Source organism: Ochotona princeps, chromosome 6, assembly GCF_030435755.1.
Source record: "Ochotona princeps isolate mOchPri1 chromosome 6, mOchPri1.hap1, whole genome shotgun sequence".
In the NCBI taxonomy this organism is placed as follows: Eukaryota; Metazoa; Chordata; class Mammalia; order Lagomorpha; family Ochotonidae; genus Ochotona; species Ochotona princeps.
The window spans coordinates 77,835,129-77,854,243 of record NC_080837.1 but is presented as its reverse complement, the minus strand read 5'-3'; positions in this window follow the sequence as shown (position 1 = coordinate 77,854,243).

Genomic DNA, 19,115 nt, shown 5'->3' with positions numbered 1-19,115 from the left:
CTCGGCCCTCACTCAGACCAGTGTGGGCTGAAGCCTAGTTGGAACGACCCACAATAACCCCCACCAGGCCTGCCCCCTACCCTGGTTTGCCAGTATATGCTGCAGACCAGTCCAGTCTGTCCCACATCCCATTCGGCAATTGTACATGTCAGTGGGTTTTAAAGCTTAGTTCCATCTAACCAGCTCAACTATCCAGCCCACACGGATGTTGTTGGCTGCCTCTGTCTAGTCACCCCAGTCCCTGTCCTAGTTTTCGTGCCCTTCCTTGGGGGTAGTAACTCAAGAGGGAGGAGTCCTCTATTTCCCTCCCAGGCCACTCCCACTCCCGGATTATACATTCTCCAGGTGGTTCTGTGGTTTAACTTGACAGAATTAGTCCCCAGTGTCAGCTTCTGCTGTGGCTAAGCTCAAACAACCCTCGCCCACTCTAATTGTAGATTACACCAGTAGGATCAATCAGGACAGCCTGTCTTTTCCCTGATCCAGTCCACATGAGGCCCACAGGTTTTGTAGCCCTGCCTAGTCTGGTCTGTCTCCATCCCAGCTCACGCTCTCCAGTGGGAGTAACTGTCCAGCAAGGGAACCACCCCTTATTCCCCTGCCAGCTCTGTCCCCTCCCTTCCTGGTTCTCATGCGCGCTGTTGGGCACTGCAGTCACATCTGGCACAGGCAACCTCACCTTGGCATTCCATATTGTTACTGCTTTTGTTGCGACCGAACCTGGCATGACCCACACTGTTCTGGTGTTCAGATTAGCCAGTGGATGATGTGAAATGATTCAGCCTGGTCTGCCCCCAACCCTTGCCAAATGTATGCCAGTGGGACTCCCTCCATGACCTGTTCTGGGCTGTTTCCTTTCATGCTTTTTGCATTTACTAGCAGGGTCTGTGTCCCACCAGAGGAGTTGCCCAGGCTCCTCCATCAGAACCCCTCCGAGTGCCAGATTTAGTGCATACCAGTGGGTCCACGAGCCAGCACCACTCAGTTCACCTCCTGTAGGAACAGTGACTTTTCCTGACTGGCCCTCAACCCAATCTGGCTCTTGCTGTTGGATGTTTCAGCCCAACCAGGGCTCATCCATACACTCCTACATGGCTCAGTAGGGGTTGAGACCTAGCCTAGTCCTTCCCACATCTACCCTGGTCCTCCAGAACACCAGAAGATGTTGCAGTCTGGCCTGGCCCAGTGCATCCAGTCCACACTTGTGCCAAGGGAGACTACAACTATATCCTGACCAGAACGCAACCCCCATTCCAGCCCATGCGCCCCTTGGTGGGCACCTCAACCCAGCTAGGGTGTCACCTTAACTCCCCCCAACCGGGCCTGTTCCCAGCCATAGATCGTGTGCATGCCAGTGGTTGCTCTGACTCAGCTTGGCACAGCCCCTCATCTGTCCCGAACCCTGCCTTAGACAATGTGGCTTAGTGTCCATGGCTCACGCAGACCAGTAGGTGCAAGAGCCTAGCTGAGCATGTCTTGTGCTCCATCCTGGTTTCTAATTTTACATATGGGCTAAGGTTTGCTCAGTTCTGCCCAGTATGCCCATTCCATTGCCATTTCATACATTGACTAGCCGTTGGAGCTACTTTGCCCAGCTTGTCCAACCCCCAGGTCTGGACCACATGTTTACCAGCGGGAACTATGGCCCACCAAGATAGTTTCCAAAGTTCCTCCACTAGATCCCCTCCTAGGCTTAGTTTTCATACATGCCGTTGGGTTTTAGGCCAGTGCCCAGCATAGTCTGGCCTTCCTTTTGGCCTTGCATGAGCTGGTGAACGTTGCAGCCTGGCCCACCCCACACCCTATTCAGGATGCACATTCGAGTGCTGCTGCCCTGACCAGTCCAGACTATTGTTGGTTCTTTAATCTGTGATTGATGGCAGACTCCTTGGTCACACCTAGTTTAGTCCATCACCACTCCATCTCTTGAAGTAACCTGTGGGGCTAGAATTTCCATAGGGTTTGGCCCACACATCCTCCACAGAATCTTCCCCCTGATATGGTTCTCAAGCGTGTTTGTTAACATCAATGGCCCTGCCTAATGTGACCGGTCTCCACTGGGTCTGTTCTGTTTCCAGCCTTGTCATCCACTTGAACCAATGGGTATTGTGTTCCAGCTCGATCTTACCCACTTCATACTCAGTCCTCATGCAAACCAGTGGGAGCTACAGCCTAGTTGGGGAGACTCCCCATAACCCCCACCAGGCCTGCTCCCTTCCCTAGTTCCCATGCATGCGAGTATGTACCGCAGGCTTGTTGGGTCTGTCCCACATTCCATTTAGCTTTCATACTTGTCAATGGGCATTGAAGCCTGGTTCAATCCAACCAACCTACTACTATCTAGCCCACACACATACTGGCAGGTGCTTTTCTGTCTAGCCACCCCTGCCCCTGTCCTGGTTTTTGTGCTCTCCAGTGGGAGTGGTTAATCATGAGGGAGGTGCCCACTATCTCTCTACTAGGCCACTCCAACTTCTGGATTATGCACTTTCCAGGTGGTTCTGGCATTCGACTTAACTGAATTTGCCCCCAGTGCCAGCCTCTGCCATCTGATGTGGCAAAGTCCAACCAACCTTCACCCATTCTAATTTCCTGATTTCTGTTCTTTTCTGTGAGTTGAAGATTGCTTGACTCTACCCAGTCCGCCCCCTTCCAGTTGCATCTCGGCCCACCCACATCCTATTTTAGGATGCACCTTCGGGTGGTGCTGTGTTGACCTGCCAGATTACCATCAGTTCCTTTACCCGTAAGTGATGGCGGGTGCCATGGTCACTCCTAGCTTAGCCCATCGCCACCCCAACTCGCGAGCTAGCATGCGGGACTTCTGTTTCCATAGGATTGGGCCCACCTTTCCCCCATAGAGTTTACCCCCGGACTAAATTCTCTCGCGTACTGGTTGGTGTCTTGACCCTGCCAAATGTGACCAGTCCACTATTCCACCATCCAGTCAAGTAATGGTACCTAGCCCTGCCCCACAGGACCCCATCCACAGCTTTGGTGTGGACTGGTGTGTGGCGGTCAGTGATACTCTATGCTAACAACCCATCTCAGGATTCCTAATTTGGCTGGTGAATCAGTCTGGCCCAAATAGATCTTTTGGACATTCCCCTTGAAACCATCAGGACTCAGTCTCACTCTTGCCCTAAAGTTTCCTGAGCCTGTTACTGGTAATCACCAAGAATTCATGTCTCACCTACACTAAAGCTGGCCTTATTCATTGGTGCCCCTAAGCAGCTATTTCATATGGTAAGAACCCCAGAGCTCGCTGCTGGGCAGCCAGCAGGCAGAGCCTGGCACCAGTTGGTGAACTGGCTACCCAAAGCCAAGGACTCAGTCACTGCCTTTCGGCAGTGGCGTTGGCCTGAGTCCCCAGCATTGGATTCCACCCGGCAGGGGCATCCTGCCACAACTGCCATGCTGTGGGGAATTGCAAGCCTCCCTCATCCCCAAGGCCCAGAATCCTGGAATCCTTATCATGTGGGTTTTGAAATGTTAAATAACTTCATGAATAAAATAGTATCAGTTGGCACTTGTTTTCTTTCACAACTGGTAGTACATAATTTGATGCTCTCCTTGTCGAAGGGTTTCTGTAGAAAAATAACAGTCTAATGGGAGTTATCCTAATAACAACTGCTTGCCTTTATCTCGAAAATATTATAATTCTCCCTTTGTAGTGTGCATTTAAAATGCTTTATTTATGCACTGTGAGTGAATACCACATATTTCAAAGTATAATCATACTTCTTACATTACCATTTCCCCTCACTCTTTACTCCAACTTACCTTTATTTTTCTATTAGTTTTACCATGGCACCCTTTCCATTTACTTTTATAATCATGAGCTTAACTCTGAATTAACTAGATAAGTTAACATAGAGTAAGCAGAAAAACCACTGTTCCTTGACACTATAGACAAGGTATATTAATAATAATCAGATATTGTACCAATGTAATGAGTCAATGGGTAAATTCTCATCTTGCAAGTGCCAGGATCCTATATGGGCACTGGTTTGTGTCTTAGCTGCTCCACTCCCCATCCAGCTCCCTTCTTATGGCCTGCAAAATCAGTAGAGGATGGCCCAAAGCCTTGGGAACCTGCATCTACATGGGACACCTGGAAGAGTCTCCCGACTCTTGGCTTTGCATTGGCTCATCTCAGCTATTCCAGCCATTTGGGAAGTGATCCAGCAGACAGAAAATCTTTTTCTCTGTCGAAATTTCTCTCCATAAATCTGATCTGCCATCCCAATAAAAAGAATTAAAATCCATAATTAATAATATTAATAATGAAATGTCAAAATGTTAATTTCATTTGTATTAATTATGTTTTTATTTTTATTATTCATATTTGTCAACTAAAAATCACAGAAAATACATGATGTGTTTCTTTTTAGGACTGGTTTATTTCACTATGCGTAATGACCTCCCTCTAGTTGTATTCACTTTGTTGCAAAACACAGGATTTCTCTATGTCTCTCAATCTCTCTCACTTCTATCTCATTTTTTAACAGCCAAGAATTATTCCATATCTATATATAAAACAATTTTTTAATCCAGTCATCAGTTGATCACACTGACATTATTTCCATACATTAGCTACTATGACTTGAACTGCTTTTAAAACGTTGATTTCATTTCCTTTGAACAAATTCCCAGAAGTGGAATGGTTGGTTTTGTGGCAGGTCAATTTTAAGATTTCTGAGGAATCTCCATATTGTCTTTCAAAATGGTTGTACTAGTTTACATTCTCACAACAGTTTACTAGCACAGATTTCCCCCCATATCCTCACCAGGATTTGTTGTTGTCTGATAGCCATTTTCACTGTGGGGGAAAAGGAAGCTCATTTTTTTCCCACAATGACTAGTGTTCCGAAGGATGTTTTCATGTGTCTGATGGCCATTTATATTTCATCATTTGCAAGATGCTGGCTCATATCCTTAACCCTTTCCTGCTGGATTGTCTACTTTTGCTACTGAGTTTCTTGAGCTCACCATATATTCTGGATATAAATCATATAAATAGCTTGAAAATATATTCCCATTCTATTGATAGCCTTTTTGCTTTGTTGAATGTTCCCTTCTACTGCAGAAGCTTCTTAGCTTGCTGTAATCCCATTTGATTATTTTTTGCCTTTATTGGGTGTACTTTGGGGATCTTTTCAATGAAGTCTTTGCCCAAGCTAGTGTCTGTCAGTTTTTCTATATATCTTCCTCTAATAGTTTGATGGTTTCAAATCTTCTATTCAGGTCACTAATCCATTGTGAATTAATTTTTCTGTAGCATATAAGGTAAGGGTCTTATTTCATACCACCACATGTGGAGATCCAATTTTCTCAACACCAGTGTTTGAAAAGGCTGTTCTTTCTCTATGTAGTGATGTTGGCACACTAGCCAAATATTACTTGGTTCTATATGTGTGGATTAATTGCACTAATTTGTATATTCCTGCACCAGTACAAGACTATTCTGCTTATAACTTCCCTGTTAATGCCTTGAAAGCTTGTATGGTGATATCTCCAAATTTATCTTTATTGTTTAAGATTGTTTAATCTATTCAGGATTTTATGAGATTCCATATGCATTTTACAATTATTTTTCCAGATCTGAGAAGAATTTCTCCAGTATTTTGATTGGTATTACATTGAATCTGTAAAATGCATTAGGTAGTATGGACATTTTGATGATTTTTTTCCAATGCAAGCTTATGAAAGATTTTCCAATGTTGGTGTCTTCTTTTACTTCTTTCCTTAATGTTTTGTGATTTTTGGTGCAAAGGTCAATTAACATTCTTGGTTATATTTATTCCAATATATTTACATTTTTTAGCTATTGTCAATGGTATTGGATTTGCAATTTATTTCTTAGCTGTGACATTGTGGTATATACAAGTGATATTGATTCTAATGTATTGATCCTCTTATGAGCTCCAGTAATCTCTAAATGGTATCTTCCAGTTCCCTTATCTCTTAGATCATATCATCTGCAATTAGGGATAATTTACTTCCTCTTTTCTCATTTGTATATTTTTTCTTGTCTAATGACTCGGGTTAAAGTTTTAAGAATTATATTGAATAGTAGTGGTGAGAGTGGACACCCTTGTCTCCTTCTGATCTTAATGGAAATGTGTCCAGCTTTCCTCCCATTTGATATGATGCTGCCTATGGGTTTGTCATTTATTTCCTTGACTGAGTTGAGGTATGTTCTTTCTATACCCAATATGCTTAAGTTTTTTACCATGAAAGCATATTGCATTTTATCAAATAGTTTCTCTGAATCTGTTGAGATTATCAGACAGCTTTAATACTTAAATTTGTCAGTGTGATATGTCACAATTATTGGTTTGTATATGTTGAAATAACCCTCATACTGGGAATCCCATTTCTCACAGGAGAATGATCTTTCTAATTTTTAATCTGTATTCACCATGGATATTGATCTATAATTCTCCTTTGTTGTAAATTGTTCAAGTTTTGGCATTAAGACGTCACTACAGTGGAGTTTGGGAGAATTACTTCCCTTTCAATTGTTTTGAGAGGTTTATGGATAACTGTAATTTGTTCTGCTTTAAAACTTCGGGAGAATTCAGCAGTAAAGCCATCTGGCCTGAGGATTTTCTTTATTACTGATTAAATCTGTAATTTGTTTATCAGCTATTTAGATTTTCTGTGCTTTCATGGCTCAATTTTGGTAAAGTGTGTATTTCTAGAAAAATATCCATTCTTGCTAGATTTTCTAATTTTGTTGGCCTATTGTTGCTGTTTGTAGTAATTCCTGATATTTTTCCTGTTTTATTCACTGAGATATCTACTTTTTGCATCCCTGATTTTATCAACTTGATCCACTTCCCCTTTTCTGGTGAGTTGACAATTCAATTTTGTTGAGTTTGTCCAAAAAAGTAGCTCTTCATTTTTTTTCTATTCTTTTTGTTTCAATTTTGTTTACTTTTTCTCTGTTTTATTATTGTTATTTATTTCCCCCTTTAAATTTGTGTTTCTTTTGTTCTTGTTTTCCTGGGTTCTTTAGATGCATTGCTAGATAAGTGATTTGATGCCTTTAAAAAATCTTATTGTAGATACCAATTGCTTCAAATTTTTCTCTTAATACTACTTTTGCTTTGTCTCATAAGTTTTGATATTTTGCATTGCAATCTTTATTTCTTTATTTCTCTATGGTTCCTTATATGACCCAGTGTTCATTAAGGAACATATTTCTCAGTCTCCCTATATTCCCTTACTGTTTTGATCTTCTTAAGTTGTTAAATTCCAGCTTTATCCCACTGTGATCAGAAAAGATACATAATATGTTTCCAACCAAATTTTGTGAGTTTCTTGAGACTTGCTATATGGTGCAGTATACAGTCAATCCTAAAAAAATTTCCATGTGCTGGTGAAAAGAATATATGTTCTTTTGCCATCTGTAGGTATGCATAAGGTCTTTTTGGTCCATAGTTTAGAATAGCTCTGTCATTTCTTTGTTGAATTTTTGTCTTATGGATCTGTCCATTCATAAGAATGGAGTGTCACACTGCCCATGATTAGTGTATTGGACACTACATCTCACTTACGTTCATTAGCATTTGATTTAAATAAGCCTGATTTTGGGCACATATACATTTATTTTAGTCACATCTTCCTCTTGAATTTTTCTCTTAATCATTACATAATGTCCTTTTGAACATCTTTATGTTTTACTCTTAACATGTCTTCATGAATTTCTGTTCTGATCATTTCCATCAGTGGTTCTACGTGAATCATCTGTTTGACTGTTGTGTTCTTAAAACTAGGGAAGCTTTATGTTTTTATTTTACTGAATAGGGTTAATTCATTCTATCTTTCCACACCTGCAGGACCAAAGAGGTATGTTTGGCCTATTGAGAGTATCCTTTAAATCTTAGGCAATATTTTCAGTTTCTCCAGCCTTCTTTTTTCTTGTCTCAAGTATTTTTAAAGATTTGTGTTCTAGCTTGGATAGTCTTTCTTTGGCCTCTGAAACTGCTGTTAAGGCTCCCCGCCATATATTTATTTGACATACTGAATTCTTCTTTTTAAAAACTCTTTTCTAGTATGTTTGATTTCTCTTCAATGTTTGTATCTCCTAGCAGAATTTCTCATCTGTGTCTTATGTTTCTACATTCATTTTTCTTCATTTGTGTGTGGAAATACTTGATGGTTTTATCCTTTTAGTTTATTTTTTGCTTTTGTTTGTTTTTCACTATTGAAATATGCCTCTACAGCTTAGTTCATTTTATGTTCCTTCAGTGGATATCAAAATAACAGGCAAGGCACTGTCCAGTACCATGGAAATCTAGCTGTTCCTCATTGACTGGGCGAGTGTCCAAAGTAATACCCAAGTTGGGCATGATGGACCTCCTCTATCTGCTGGGGAGGGATTGATTGCATTGGCTTACAGGATCAGTCTCAAATGCTCTTCGCCAAAGTGAACCAGTTTCCTAGGGTGAGCCAGCAATACCTATGCATCCCACCTAGTCAGCTGCATGAGATGCATGGAGGACCTGTGCACTGCTCATTGTGAGTGCAGAGCCCTTTGTGATGATCCACTCCAGCTCTCAGCTAACTTGGAGGCCATGACGCCATTTCCAGTGATCACATTAAGGCCCATCCACACCACAGATAGTATTGCACATAGAATTCCATAGTCACGGGGTCACAGGGTTCCCACAATTACAGAAGATCTTCTCTTAGCCCTGTGCTCCTTCCAATCTATGCAGAGAACCATAGCACTGCCAGAGTCTGCTGCCTGTCTGACAAATAATTTGGTGCTCCACCCAGGCAAGTTGAATCTATAAACCTTGATAGAGTGAGAAGAGAGTGTTTCAAAGGACTAAGTAGGCATACCAACTTAAACAAACCCTCTTGCTCAGACTCAGAGTCAGTGTGGACCATGGGTTTGTCCCTCTAATAAAATTCTCCAAACATTGACTGCAGCTTCCTCTACTGATATGAAGATGATGTTTCCTCCCTGCTGGTCACTAGGCACCTTGGTGAGGAGATGGAAGAAAAACAATGTGTTTTCTCTTGTAGCATTTGGTGCGCACACTGCAACCTGATAGTGCTTCATGTTGTAGTCAAAGTCCATGGAAGCCATAATGTTCTCCCTCAGGCAATGTCATCGATACTATGGGCCACCATGGATTCCTTATATTTGAGATGTTGATCATATGTGTTTCCATTAGATTATTTTCTGCTTGCGTCTATTTGAATTTTAATGGACCATTGGAAATCCCATATCCAGACTTTTCTGCATATTAGGGGAATTTACAGCTATTAAATCTTTAAATTGGTTTTCAAGTCTCTACTAGTCTCTGCTTACAGAGATCCCCAAAATTCAAATATTTGTTCACTTAATGGTGTCTGGAAGGTGTCAGAGACTGTCTCTCTGTCTTTTTTTTCCTTTTGTTCATTTTAAAAAGTCTGCCTTGGAAAGTTCAAAAGGCTTGATGTAAGTTTCAGGCTTGATTTAGCCTGTTGTTGAGCCTCACAGCTACATTTTTATTTGATTAATGGCTATTGTTTTTCAGGATTTATATTTGCTTCTTTTTAAAGGATTCCATCTGTTTGCTGAATTTCTTTCTCACACAAGCATTCTTCCGATGATTTTATTCAGTGGTCTGCCTCTATCCTTCTTTCTCTTTGAGAAACCTTATTATCCTTCTCCTGATGTATTTATGATGGATTTCATGTCTTCATCTTTGGAATCTGTAGCCAAATCATTATAGTGTTATTTTAAGCATAAGATTGCCTGACTTTTTCATATTTCCTGTGTCCCTATTGATATTTGAACATCTAGAAGAATAGCTATTCCTATCATATTTACCTTCACATGGTACAAATTTTCCCCCCAGAGGATGTGTATTGAGGCATCAGTTAGGAAGGCTACATTGCCCTTATTTCCAGTTAGATGCTGTAATGTAGTCTGCTTTTTTCCTTCCGCAGAAATTGATGGCAGAGACATGAAACATTGCTTTCTCTAAGTCTTTTGTTGGCATGTGTATCTCAGTGGTAACCAACAGGGCGTGGTATAGAGTTATGGTGGCATCTTCTCTCCATCTACTGTGGTGAAATCACAGAAACTTGAATATTTTAATACCTGAATACAGCTATTGGTAGGGGTGTGGTTATGGTCACAACACATGTGTCCCTGAAATGCCAGTACTTTGCACTTCACACTATCTTCCTTTTGTTCCTTATGTGGACAAGTTACTATCTCTACATTGTGTTGCCTGTGTTGAGTTGAAGAAATGAGTGATCAGTTCCAAGGTCACTACATCCTAATCAAACTCAGAGTCCAGAGCATGAAAATACCATCAAAATATAGCTTACAGCCAATATGCTACTGCTGATGAATTTGCAAATCATGGCGCTGCAACCAACAATAGTTGCTGCCAGTTGGAATATAATCCCCATTTTTGGAGTCACAAATATATACTTGGAATATGGGCAAGTTCTCAGAGCCTCATCTACAAGCTCTGGTCTAATAATAGGCGCCATTACCATCTGCACAGTAGATGTTAAAAGATATGTCCCTATGCTCATTCTGGTGCCTTACTCTCCAGTCTCTAGTGTCTTGCTCTTTGCTATTTGTGATTGAGGGAGAGATGATGAAAACATCCTCTTGGCTGCACAGGCTCTGGTACTAAGCTGGGTTTCACTTGAATTTCACACCTAGAGGACTCCATCCTGTATTGTAGATACATGCTAAGCCCATAATAGGACAAGGCTGGTGTGTTTGTGTATCCTGTATGGTGCAAGTCTATGCTTTTTGTCAGGATACATTAGTAGGCTCTTTATGTGAGTTTTGTTGTTAAATGCTTATGTTATATATTTGATTTTGAGACTCATCATTGTGGTACAAACACTGAGCTGGAAGCTGAAATATCAAGTTTATTTTCCTGCCATCTCTACTATGGTTTCTGCCATACACCTTAATATTTGGCTGGAATAAGGAAATAGATGATGGAGTCATCCCAATGAGAGCTCAACCTTACACTAGGCTGGATTGCAACAGAGTTCTCACAGGCCTTGGGCTATCTGTAGCTTTGTTATGCATGTCAAGCTGAGATGATTCCATCCCACAATGTGTAAGTTCTGTCTGAAGTGGGAAAGATGGAGTAAATCTGTGAACACTGGCTGTGGCTAGAGGTTTGTATCTTGGTTTATGTCTGGTACTGGTTGTCTCCACAGAAGATCTGCCACTGAGCTTCAAAGCAAAATCTAAATGTAACTATTTAAAACATACATTGCAGCAACCACACTCATGCTCTGTGACTGCTGGATGTTCTTGGAGGGATTATGATTAGAGTCGCTCAGCTACCTGCCTAAGACAGGCGCAAGCATCAGGTCTACTGGAACTGATCTGGGGGTAAAGATCACAGGCCTCTGTCTGACTGTAGGCTTCACTGAGCAGGCCTTGTCTGGGTTTCACATCTAACATTTGGAGTTTATTGCTTTTCCCTTTCACAGTTGGGAATTAGTCCTCTCCACTGTACACTATTTGGAATGAGGAGTTAGATGGCATGGATGTCTTTCCCTATTCCCTTCATCCATTTGTCTTTTCCAGTTACCATAATAAAACTATGTGTGGCCTCTTCACTCTTAGGAAGGTCACTTAAATGCATGGTTAGCTGTTCAATTATATTCCCCCATATACCTGTATACCACCATCCTTTCATTGTTTCTTGACACCAACATTGTCCCGTATGCAACTATTCTTATGAGAAGCGTTTGTGTACAAGATTTTCATTTGGAAATTGTGTTTTCACTTCTAACATATGGAGAAAAGTGGCTGAAATATGTATCATCATTGCATGATTTTAAGAAATGATAGGCCCTTTTCCAAGTGTGTGCACAATTTTTTAGTTCTACTAAAAGTGTAAAGTTTTCCAAACTTTCACATCTTCAGAAGATTTGGGGCTATTGGCTCCCAAGTGAGTGTGGAGTGCTTTCTTTTGTAATCAGGATTGTTATTTATAAAAAGTATTCAAATTCTTTAACCTTGGTAACACTCTATAATCTATATATATTATTATTATTTGTACATTTTATTGTTATTTTTATTATTATCATTTTATGATACGGTTCCATAGGATCCTGGTATTTCCCTTATCCCTGCCCAATTCCACCCCCTCTGCCTAGTTCCTTTATATCATTACTAAATTATAGTTCTTCATACACAGTCATATATCCATCGTTGTGGGCATGGACAATGGCAAAGAGTCCAGCATCCTATTGTCAAGATATAGTAAACAGTTTCATTGTGAGTCCATCTTTGTCTGGAAGTAGAAATGCATACTACATTGTATCGTCACATCTGGATATTAGTCTCCATTTCACAGTTACTGTATAGCCCCTCAAATGAAAAGTCATATTGCAAAATCAACAATAGAAAGAAAAATAGAAATTTACAATGCAATGAAGTTAAATAACATGTTACTAGATATGACAGTCTCCATTACACAGCTACTATACATCCCCTTAAATGAAGAGTCACAAAACAAAATCAACATCAGGAAGAAAAAAGAAATTAGAAACACCATGAAGTTAAATAACATGTTATTAAATGATTAATGTGTAGCTGAAGAAATGAAAATCAAGAACCTTCTTGAAGAAAATGGTGCTACTGTATGATCTATGAGTCAATGAATGATTTAGTCAGAAGAAAGTGTTTTGAAGAGATGAAACTAACCGAAAACATGAAAACCCATGCGATATAATTTCCACTGGTTTTTGTTGGTGAAATGTGTCTCTTCTAGACAATAAATAGATGGGTTTTGTTTTTTAATCCAGTCTGGCTAATCTATGATGTTTGATAGAGCTTAAGTCATTTACATTCAGGATTAATATGTATGGGTGTTACTTTGGTCCTGTCATTTTAGGAATGGGTTGTTCATTGGTTTAGTCTTCTGTTGTCATTTTACAGGGACGTTCTTCCCATTTGTCTTTGGTTTTGTTGGGTGCTATTCCTCTTCTCTGTCAAGAGAACATCTTTAAGTATCCCTTGTAGGGCAGGTTTGGAAGAGGCAAATTCTTGCAACTTTTCTTGACTGTGGAAGAATTTTATTTCATTTTCAAAGACAAAAAAAAAGCTTTGCTGAATATGTTATCCTAGGCCGACTTTTTTTTTTTCTCTTTTAGAAACTGGAATATGTCACTCCATTCTCTTCTTGCCTGTAGAGTTTCCTGTGAGAGATTTCCTGTGAGTTTAATTGGGATTCCTTTATAAGTCAACTGATTTTTTTCATGTGCACATTTAAGGATCTTTTCCTTATGTTCAATTGAAGAGAGCTTGAAGATCATGTGTCTTGGTGAAGATCGCTTTTGATCAAGCCTGTTGGGAGTTCTGTGCCCCTCCTGGATCTTGTTTCCCAATTCTTTCTCTAGATTAGGGAAATTTTCCTTTATTATTTCATTAAATATATTTGTAAAACGAGTTTCTCTTTCTGCACCTTCTGGGACTCCCATAACTCTTATATTTGGCCTCTTAATAGTGTCTTTTACTTCTTGAATACTTTTTTTTGGCCTGATCCAGCTCTGCTTCTGGCTTTTTGTTTGCTTCCCCCTGAAGACAGGAAATATCTTCCATTGCTGAGATTCTTTCTTCTGCTTGATTCATTCTATTTTGGAGACTCTCCACTGTACTTTTAATTTGCTCTACTGTGTTCTTAATTTCTGATATACCAGCCTTGGTTTGCTTTATTGCTTCCTTAAATTCTTTGAACTCTTGTATGTGCTTCTCATTGTTGATCAAACACTTTAAAATGAGTCTTATGAATTCTGTGTGCCCCATTTTCTCGATGTCTTCCTCAGTGAACTCTGAGGTTGGCATAGGGTTTTGCTCCTTTGCAGGGGAATTTTTAGTAATATTCATTGTGCCTTTGTCTCTTCTTTTGCTCTTGCTCATTGTACTTCTGGTTAGCAGAGTCTTCTCTTTGGGGCAGGTTTCTAAGCTTTGTCATCCGCAGGTCTAAAATGCAGTTTTACTTACTGCAGTTGGTACACAACTCTTTGCTTGCAGCCACTTGTGCCACTCCCTCCAGTGAGTTCCAGGTCTGGGTTCTTATGTTAGATTTCCACCTTGGTCTCCATAGCCCCAGATCCTGGCTCACCATTCTCCACTTCCTCCTGTGATACCGTGCTGAGATGTCTCTGGGTCTCCCATGTGAGTACAGGGTCCCAAGGCCTTGGGCCATCCTCGACCGCATTCCCAGGCCACAAGCAGGGAGCTGGATGGGAAGTGGAGCTGCCAGGATTAGAACCAGCGCCCATATGGGATCCCGGCGCATGCAAGGTGAGGACCTTAGCTACTACGCTATCTCGCCGGGACCCTAGGTATAATTTGCTTCTAATGTGGGTCTAAATATTTTCAATAAAATTTAAGTCAGTGTAATTCAACAATTTATAAAACCATAGGTATTATTTCAAATATCAAGTATGTTTAATAAGTATTGAAATAGTTAATCAGTTAATTAATGTTCTCTTTCATCAGGAAAATGAGAGCTCATATGATTAGCAAACACTTTATTACTATTTTAAACAAATAGTGGTATTTTAGATCAATTATGAATTTATTACTTTCATGTATTAACAAATTTAGTACCTTCACATATTAATTAAATTTTTACTAATTTTCATTATCTCTTAATAAATCTTTAATTTTTCACAGGATTAGTTTTCTGGTGATTTTTTTTTGTTGTTTTTGTCTGAAAAAGTATTAGTTTATCCTTCATTATCTTAGAAGAATGGTATTCATTATAAAAAATTACTTACTTAATTTATTTGAAACAGAGAGACCCACAAAGATTAAGAGAGTGAGAAGAGAGAGACAGAAAGGTAAAAGTAAAGCTAAATACATGTACAGAGATCTGCTGGCTCCTGGTTAGCTCTGCAGATGCCTGACATGGCAATGATTGGGCCACACATTAGGAGTAAGAATGTGGGTGTTTCACAACGATGTCAGGAAGCTATTCTCTGGAGCCATTTGATGCCACTTCTCAGGGTGTTCATTACCAGAAAGCTGAAGTTGGGGGTTGAATTGGCCTTCCATCATAGGCACTCTACTATAAATTGTGGGCAACACAATAGTATTATATCCTATATGATGAATGACTTCCTCAGTTTTTGAAAGGTAATTATTCTCCATATAGAAATTAGAAGTTGTTCACGTTCAAGTGGATGAGCACCTGTTTTCAATTTAGGGGATTAACTAGGAGAGGAATTTCTGTAGCATATCCCTTGAGTCAGTCAAACTTAACTTTTTGTGGAACAAAAGAAATGCTTTGTTACATTCCCGACATCAATTTATAAGGGTTATAGTTTTCAAAAATCCCTATGTCATCCTTTGAAAATAATAATTATAAGCTGGGTCTGGGAGTAAGCCAACCCAGGCTGCAGCACTAGCCAGTACAAGCTAGTACTGGGTTGGGAGGTGAATTTGGTCAGACTTACATTGCTTCATCCATCAGTACACATGAGAGCTGGAGTTGGCTGGTATTTTAGGGTGGCTCCCATACTAGGCTGATGCACTCACTAATACATAAGAGAGAATGGAGTTGGGCACTGTCTGGAGCAGTACACTGCACCCACTGGGGCATGAGAGTACGTGGACTGGGAATGGCCAAATGTGGGCCACCCCTGAATCTTGTGACTGTCTTAGATGTACAAGATTCCTGATCTTGGGGTACATTCCATAGACATGTGGTCTGGGCTAGAAACACATGTTGCAGGACTGAGCCAATCCATTGCTAACTTCCATGCAAGCATGAGGAACATACACAAACACACAACAAGGACAAGATAGACAGCTCCTCTAACTCAACCAAAAGTCAAGTATTTCTGCAAAGGATGAAAAGAAAAGCAAGCACTTCAGGCCAAGTTATGGCACAGGCACCTAAGTCAGTGGACACTCTGAGGTGGATCTGGAGAGCCGACAAGCCTAGAATTTATGCAGAGAGAACAAAGAAGAGCTTATGTGAATATGACTAAGAGACAACTACCCAGCACGCTTAGGGCTGCAGCCTGGAAGTCACTCTCCTTTGGCCCTGTATCAATCTCACCTGCTTACTATTCAAATAACACCCCCAGGACATTTTCCCCTCAGTTCAGGTCGCTAATACAGCATCAGAAGACCACCCTGTCTCCTGTCACTGATGTAGCTAGCTACAAGGAGTGGCCCACCCTCTTCACACACATATATACCACCCGCCAACACAGGAGGGAAGGTGGACACAATTCTCTCACCAGCCACCAAACTTGATCCCCCTCAAACCCAATCAGTGGTCCACAATAGGCTGTAATCTCCTCACCTTTGTAATAAACATTAAGAAATTAAATTTTAAAAGGTTTAATCAGTTGAGTTTTGTTCCATTCACTTATTTGCCATTTGCACAGGTTATTTACAAAATGATCTGATCAAATTATTGACCTGTTGTTGACATTAGGTTGTCTTTAGTCATTGAATTATAGGGATTCCTTTTCATGATTTTAAGGTTTGTGACTACCCTGAATTTTTATTTTGAAGTTTTAAACTCCAAGGAGATGAATGACATTAACAGGTGGAGCATTTGGAAGATGATTAAATCACAAAGTCATTCCTCATGCTTTTGATGAGGGCACTTGTAAAAGAGACTACAGAAAGTGATCTCATTCATTTCACCATTTATAGATACAGTAAAATGCACCCTTTAACAGTCAAAAGTAGGGTCTTCACCACTCATGAACTATGGTCTCAGAAGTCCCAACTTCTGGAACAATGAATTGCTATTACAAGCTTTCTAGCTTATAGTGTTTTGCTGTGGCAACTGAAAGATATTAAGACATTCATTATATATTCTGAATACTTCCTGTCATATAAATAGCTTGCAAATGGCTTCTTCCATTTTAGTAAGTTATGGACTTTTATGAGATGTATGTGTGGGATCTGGCTAAGTGGTGTTTCATGGTAATTCTCCACATACAATGCCAACAAACAGCTCATATGGATACTGAATCATGCCCTGGTTGCTCCACTTCCCACCCAGCTCCCTGCTTTTAGCCTGGGAAAGCAGTGGAGGATGGCCCAAAGTCTTGGGAACCTGAACCCACATGTGAGTCTCAGGAGAAGCTCTTGGCTTCAGATTGGCTCAGCTCTGCATGTTGTGCTTCTTTGGAGAATGAACCAGAGGATGCCAGAGGATGGAAGATCTTTATCTTTCATTCTCTCTGTAAATATACCTTTTAGATAAATATAAATAATATAAATAAATCTTTTTAAAAAGATGTGTGTAAATATGTATTCGTTGGTTTGTTATTTGAAAGAGAGAGAGAGAGAGAGAGAGAGAGAGAGAGAGAGAGAGAGAGACCTGGTTCAATCCTCAAATGGCTCCAATAGCCAGGTCTTGGCCAGATCAATGGCAGGAACCAGGGCTGGAACTGATATGGGATACCAATGCTTTGGGAAGATGTGACTTTACTCATTGCACCACCAACCTCTTACTTGCTAAAGTCCAAGGTGAGGAAATGAAATGTTAGCTCCTGCACTGTTTTATAGAGGACCTGCATGACAGGTCAAATATATGCAAACACACACACACACACACACACACACACACACAGAGTTATTTCAAAATGGTTTTGGAGAATTGTTTATCAGCATGGTTACTTCTTAGCTGGGAAATGGGGATTTATAAGTGGGTAAGCAGAGTGTTCTAATGATTTATGAACAATATTTATCTGCTTTCTTCCCTGCCCCCTAATTTTTGTATTCCAAAACTCTAAAGAATTTGATCCTGTCAGCTTTCTCCAGGTTAATTGTTACTTTGCTGGAAGCAACAATGTTCTCCTTACTCTGCAATTCCCAAGAAGTTTTGTATCTATATCATATATATCATGTATATCTTTCTATATATGATAGAGATATACTTGGTATAAATATGAGAGAGAGAGCAAGAGAGAAAAGTAAATATATACAAAACTTTCATCTCACTATCTCTTTTTGGAAGATGCTTTCACCATGGATGCAATCCTTGGCTTTTAGGATTTTTTTTCCAGTGCACATTTTATAGCTGTCTCTCCCCTGCTTACAGCTTGCACTTTTCCCTGCGCATCGACATGTCCTTCATTCCCTATGGTAGCCTTTAGCTTCTCGTTTTCTTAGAGTTTGTGTAATTTTATTATGAGGTGCACTGATACAGTCTTATTAAGTTTTCTTTTTCTTGTGTTCAATAAATTATTCTATAGATCTTTTCCAAAAACACTTGAAAAAATTTTTACCATTACATCAAATGCAGACCCTTTGAATGCTGTTTTCTCACAACTTCTATATTTTTAACTCTCTATTCTGCTTGATACTTTTTTGTTGCTGTTGAAACAATTAGCCTGGAATGACTCAATTGCTAGGACTAACTATTCTTCATCATTAAGGAAAGCACTTTTATTTATTATATTCCATGAGTTATGAGGTTTTTCCAATAAATCTAATGGACACATTATTCCCAATTTATAATAGGTTCAAATTCTGTACATATGGAATGCTTTCATACCATGTTCCTTGGTCTTGTCTATTTTCCAATATAATGGGTGCACTATGTGAGCCACCAGGAAACTTAGGTGCTTTGTTTCTCAATTAATTTACTACCAACTCATTGACAACTTGAAACTCTAAATAAGAGTCTAGTTTTTGAGTCTGTACTTCTGTATGCTTATTAAAATGAGCAAACACCATTAATTAAGCTAAGTTTTTTATTATAAAATTCTTTTTTTAAAGATTTATTTATTTTTATTAAAAAATCAGATATACAGAGAGGAGGAGAGACAGAGAAGAAGATCCTCTGTCCGATGATTCACTCCCCAAGTGAGCTGCAACGGTTGGTGCTGTGCCGATCCAAAGCTGGGAACCAGGAACCTCCTCCAGGTCTCCCATGCAGGCGCAGGGTCCCAAGGCTTTGGGCCGTCCTCGACTGCTTTCCCAGGCCACAAGCAGGGAGCTGGATGGGAAGTGGAGCTGCCGGGATCAGAACCAGCGCCCACATGGGATCCCGGCGTGTTCAAGGTGAGGACCCTAGCCACCAGGCCACACCGCCGGCCCCTATTACAAAATTCTTAAGAACACTTGAGGACTTTTG